The sequence below is a fragment of the Monopterus albus genome, unplaced genomic scaffold (genome assembly GCF_001952655.1).
Source record: "Monopterus albus unplaced genomic scaffold, M_albus_1.0 scaffold3.1, whole genome shotgun sequence".
NCBI lineage: Eukaryota > Metazoa > Chordata > Actinopteri > Synbranchiformes > Synbranchidae > Monopterus > Monopterus albus.
The window spans coordinates 2,993,206-2,999,266 of record NW_018127883.1 but is presented as its reverse complement, the minus strand read 5'-3'; the positions used below and the strand labels follow the sequence as shown (position 1 = coordinate 2,999,266).

General features: G+C 38.3%; 1 protein-coding gene across 1 annotated transcript in view; it reads left to right on the top strand.

The window, feature by feature from the left end:
- Window positions 1-406, top strand: part of il22ra2 (interleukin 22 receptor, alpha 2) — a 3,989-nt gene extending 3,583 nt beyond the window's left edge. Inside the window, exon 6 of the mRNA XM_020603935.1 lies at window positions 346-406. The gene's annotated coding sequence lies outside the window, so the exon portion shown is untranslated. The remainder of the gene's footprint in view (window positions 1-345) is intronic.
- Window positions 407-6,061: the final 5,655 nt, after the last annotated feature.

Sequence of the window (6,061 nt, the reverse complement as noted above, 5' to 3'; positions counted from 1 at the left end):
TGCTTTCTGCTTGAGAAAATGTCACAGGTGTCTGTTTTTGTGCGACTGTGTATGTAAAAGGCAACATAAGATTGCCAAATGGAAAGTCAGGTATCAGCTGTCGCACAACAATCACCTGAGGCAGTCAGACAGAAAGAGGAGGGGAAATTAAAACTGGAGGAGAAATCTTACTGGGAGAGTTGCTCCACAATGACTGTAATTACCTGCTCACCCCCCCGGTTCACTATTTTTAGATCTGTGGATGCAGATTTGTAGAAGGGGGATAATGTAATCCTGGACAGTTATCTGTGCAGCTCCTTAACCTTCTCTGTCTTTCTTTCCCTCCTCTCCTCCGCCTCATTGTAGATAAACCTACACTACACAATGAACGACCGGATTGTCACCCATCAGTTTCCATCGCTATGTCTGAATTTGGATAAAACTAAATTTATGGTATTTGGGAATCGTAGACTAGATAATAAACTTCAATTGAAAATTGGGGGAGCTAATATAGAACGAGTATATGAAATTAAATTTCTAGGTGTCATAGTTGATGACAAATTCTCCTGGAAATCTCATATCAGATATGTTCAGCACAAAATAGCAAAAAATATATCGATATTGGCAAGGGTTAGATATATTTTGGACGGGAAAGCACTACGCATTTTGTATTCTTCATTGATTTTACCATACTTAGAGTATGGCGTTGAAAACTGGGGAAACACATACAAAAGCTCACTTCAACCATTGTATATATTACAAAAAAGAGCAATAAGAATTGTGCATAAGATGGGGTATAGGGATCACACCAATGGAGCTTTCATACAGTCTAAATTGTTAAAATGTTTTGATTTAGTGGGATATAAGACTGCTGTGTTTATGTATAAAGCCAGGAACAATTTATTACCTGGTGGAATTCAAAAACTATTTAATGAAAGGGAAGGGGGATACAATTTAAGGGGTCAATTAAATTTAAAAATAGATGGAACATTGTGGGTGTGGTGTATGATTATTAACACTCTGTTATAATTTTTTAGTATATTACTTGTGTGGTATAGAAGACAATTATCTAAGTATGTAATTATGTAAGAATGTTAACACTGTTATATTTTTTTAGTATATTACTTGTGTGGTGTAGAAGAGAATTATTTATGAAGAGATACTGTTTGCAAACCAATGATGTAAGATGATGTCATGGGGTAGGACTGGATAAGTCTGACTTCTTCCTACTCCATTCAAGCATGTACTAGGTATAAGCAAATTGATATTGGATTAGCATTTGTTGGATATGTGTAAAATTATGTGTGTTGATATATCAACTGTCTTTACATGCTTGAAAGAATAAATAAATCAAATCAAAATCGCTACCTCGACAGCTGCAGCCACACATACAAGGTTCATTTACCAGCATTTTTTTTTTCAATCAGTGACTTAAGATGTGTTTCCACTACTGGACCATAACGAGTCACAGACCCAGTACTTCCCTTAACCATCACCAAGTGTAACCACACAGTCTGACGTGGTCCGTACTGCTTGGCTTTTTCACTGTTTTTAAACTGGCAGCTGTTGCACGTAGTAGTAATTGAAAGGTGACACGTCAGACACAGATTGTTTAAAAATGGCCCATGGTACAATTACACAATGGGAAGATGCTGATGGGAGCCTTATAGCATTGTTTCTCCAGATTGTAGTCTCCACTGTTTTTGAAAATAGTTTCCTTGTACAAACAGATACAACAGCTGCCTAGCTACACCTCATGTACCTGGACCTTGAATTTAGTACTATCTCTCGAGAGGTGTTGATTTTTAGTACCCCGACTGCTCCTCCAAAGCGAACTGCATGTAGTGGAAACACACGCAGTACCTGTGACCTGTGTTAATTGGCTCGACACAATTCGGAACGGTCCTCAAGTGGAAACCCCCATTACAGCCGCTGATTTAGTCTGAGATGTGGCTCAAAGCTACAGTAGAATCTAGTGAGTGGACATGGAGTTAAATAATAATCTTGTTCAGCTTTAGCAATGTTACTTTGTTGTATTTATTTTATTTAGTCTTTAAATTTCAGTTTGTTGTGACAGTTTCCAACATCAGACTTTGATTTGTGCAGGAATTAATGAATTCAGATGTGATGGGATTTACAGCACTGATACTATGACTAGTGTAGTGTTTTTCAAAAACAATTTCTTCACATTTTGGGCAACAATCTTTGAAGTGAGAATGGTTACAACATTCTCTATTGACACTTTAACCAGCTTAATTGCACCCGATTGGCTTTATTGACAACATAGATGCCATAACCTTTATACATTTGTTTTTGAATTTTAATGATCCAGCTCTCATTATTTAAGCTTCCAGATTCCACGTGTGGCTACATGATTTTTGTGTACACAGATTTTCTTAGTTTGTACATAATACAGTGTAGTTTGCAGAAGTTTTCCTTCCAGTATAGCGAGGCTGTGCCAAAGTATCAAAGTTCTTCTTCTGTGAAGCAGATGCAAAACTCAGAGAATGTACTGTGTCAAATTGATTTTTTGCATGTGTCACATTAGAAATAAAAGTCACAGAAACTGTTCACACTGGTTCATTCTTTCACACTGGTTTAAACTTAAAGGCTGTTATTCTGCATTTTTCTTATTTTGTAAGAAATCCCATGAAAAGATCCAAATCTCTATTTTGTGACTCTCGTCTGTGGCACTAGGCCCCAAGACTGTTGGTTTCTACTGAAGACTGAATAAAGTCACAAACATATAGTTTTATTTTCCAGACAGGCTCAGTGATGCCCTGAAACAGCCGGGCACTGCAGTCTTTAAGAAATCTTACTTATTACTTCATGGGGAATAGTTTCAGCTGCAGGACAGTGGAAGTGATGGTGCCCATGTTCATCCTAATGATGAGACTCAGTGGAACATTTTGGCTCATTGGTCTTCAGACTATGAACAGTTGTATCCTTTAAGCACAGCTGACAGACTAATGTACACTGCTTCAGTAGTAGCTTGTTTCAAAGTAGCAAATTCAACCCCCAAAGAAAAACTAAAAGGCAACAGATGTCTTGATTTCAACTTTATTCAGAATGTTGCCAACTTTGACTCTCTTGATTAATCAGGCATGAAATAGCCAATACTGTTATGACAACAAAAACTGTTGGAATAGATATACTTGAAGCTAAATCTGACACGTCCAGAGATTTAAAGGAAGTGTTGCATTTAACAGGAAGTCTTACTGGATCAGAAGGTGAAGGATCTTCTAGCAACAGCTCTGTACTGCCCCTCTGACATTGTGAACTTTTCATACAGAGTAGTTTGCTTTGTAAGAACTCCTCACTAGCAGCTAACTTTATTTAGTGGTTTTGGTCCTGAAGACAGAGGCCTTAGTGCGGGTCGAGTTGAATTTGGTCCTGTAGCCAGCAGTCTGACTGCATCATACTGATTAACTGGTTTTACAGATATTATTGCTGCAGTTTGTCAAATGCAGTGGAATGTCTGCTTGGGTGTGGAAAGTCATGGTTAACCTTAAACAGACAAAAGCCTTTTTTGTTAACCACTAGCCAACAATATTTTGCCACTGGAAAACAAATGCAGACCTCAGCTTCAAAGTGAAATACAGTATGTGGAGGGAAATGTACAGTACCAGTGTGATGTGGTATTTACAGACAGCCTTCACTCATAAGACAGTGGGTGAATCCAGTGATATCTTGGCTCGTGATGTTTGATTAGTAAGGCCTTTACAGTGTTGACACTCAGTGGTCACAAAATACAGAACAAGGGAAACTTCCCATTCTAAATCATAAGATGCCATGGTGATGTACACATCGCATTATATTTACACCATTTGGGAATTCATGCAAATGAGCCCTTGTTTTGTTCTTCAAAAGTTGGATATATTTTCTAATTACCCTCTCAAAAACAGACTGGCAAAAAAACTAGGGGAGTAGAGTCAGTCAGCTTTTAAGAATGATGTTTGGTCCATTCCTGGACAGCCCAGGAGCAACCATGAGACTGAGTACAGTATAAATCCCTGACAGTCAGACCTCAACGCTGCCATCTTCACAGAGGTCCAGAGAAACTCAGGATAACGAGCTCTTTGTCAAGCCATTTAATTTTTTTTTTTAAGGTGTATTAAAATAATAATGGCAGTGAAACCTAATAAAAAATTAACCGGTTTGCATAAATTACAAACTCAGTACACAACAATAAAAAATTAAAAGAAATGTAACAGTATGTAGTATAGTACCTGTAGGCACAGGGTCAGTCTGGTTTACAGTACAGCTATTGATATTTTGTGTACTCAGTGTTCTAAAGAGCATACTAAAATATAAATCCTCCTACAGTATTGTTCAATACTGTAATACAATAATAGCAGTACAATGTGACTAACCAGAATAATCCAGGTTTTTAGTATATTTTTTATTGCTACATGGCAAACAAGTTACCAGTAGGTGCAGTAGATTCTCAGAAAGCAAACAAGACCCAGCATTCATGATATGCACGCTCTTAAGGCTGTGCAATTGGGCAATTAGTTGAAAGGGGTGTGTTCAAAAAAATAGCAGTGTCTGCCGTTGACTGTACAAACACAAAACTATTTTGTACAAACGTTTTTGTTTCTAGGATTTAGCAATCCTGTGAATCACTAAACTAATATTTAGTTGTATGACCACAGTTTTTTATAACTGCTTCACATCTGTGTGGCATGGAGTCAACCAACTTGTGGCACCTTTCAGCTGTTATTACACTCCATGATTCTTTAACAACATTCCACAATTCATTTACATTTCTTGGTTTTGCTTCAGAAACAGCATTTTTGATATCACCCCACAAGTTCTCGATTGGATTAAGGTCCGGGGATTGGGCTGGCCACTCCATAACATTAATTTTGTTGGTTTGGAACCAAGACTTTGCTCGTTTACTAGTGTGTTTGGGGTCATTGTCTTGTTGAAACAACCATTTCAAGGGCATGTCCTCTTCAGCATAAGGCAACATGACCTCTTCAAGTATTTTGACATATGCAAACTGATCCATGATCCCTGGTATGCGATAAATAGGCCCAACACCATAGTAGGAGAAACATGCCCATATCATGATGCTTGCACCACCATGCTTCACTGTCTTCACTGTGTACTGTGGCTTGAATTCAGAGTTTGGGGGTCGTCTCACAAACTGTCTGTAGCCCTTGGACCCAAAAAGAACAATTTTACTCTCATCAGTCCACAAAATGTTCCTCCATTTCTCTTTAGGCCAGTTGATGTGTTCTTTGGCAAATTGTAACCTCTTCTGCACGTGCCTTTTTTTTAACAGAGGGACTTTGCGGGGGATTCTTGAAAATAGATTAGCTTCACACAGACGTCTTCTAACTGTCACAGTACTTACAGGTAACTCCAGACTGTCTTTGATCATCCTGGAGCTGATCATTGGCTGGGCCTTTGCCATTCTGGTTATTCTTCGATCCATTTTGATGGTTGTCTTCCGTTTTCTTCCACGTCTCTCTGGTTTTGCTCTCCATTTTAAGGCATTGGAGATCATTTTAGCTGAACAGCCTATAATTTTTTGCACCTCTTTATAGGTTTTCCCCTCTCCAATCAACTTTTTAATCAAAGTACGCTGTTCTTCTGAACAATGTCTTGAACGACCCATTTTCCTCAGGCTTTCAAATGCATGTTCAACAAGTGCTGGCTTCATCCTTAAATAGGGGCCACCTGATTCACACCTGTTATTTCACAAAATTGATGACCTCACTGATTGAATGCCACACTGCTATTTTTTTAACACACCCCTTTCAACTAATTGCCCAATTGCACAGCCTTAAGAGCGTGCATATCATGAATGCTGGGTCTTGTTTGCTTTCTGAGAATCTACTGCACCTACTGGTAACTTGTTTGCCATGTAGCAATAAAAAATATACTAAAAACCTGGATTATTCTGGTTAGTCACATTGTACTGCTATTATTGTGAGCAATACTGTAGGTTGTGCTGCTTGTTGTGTGAGTGGTGTTGTTTTACCTGGATTGTTAGTTGCACAAATCATACATGACTGACAATATTTCTGAGCATAGGTAGAGAACCCTTTTGTGAACCAGTGCTGTGTTATGA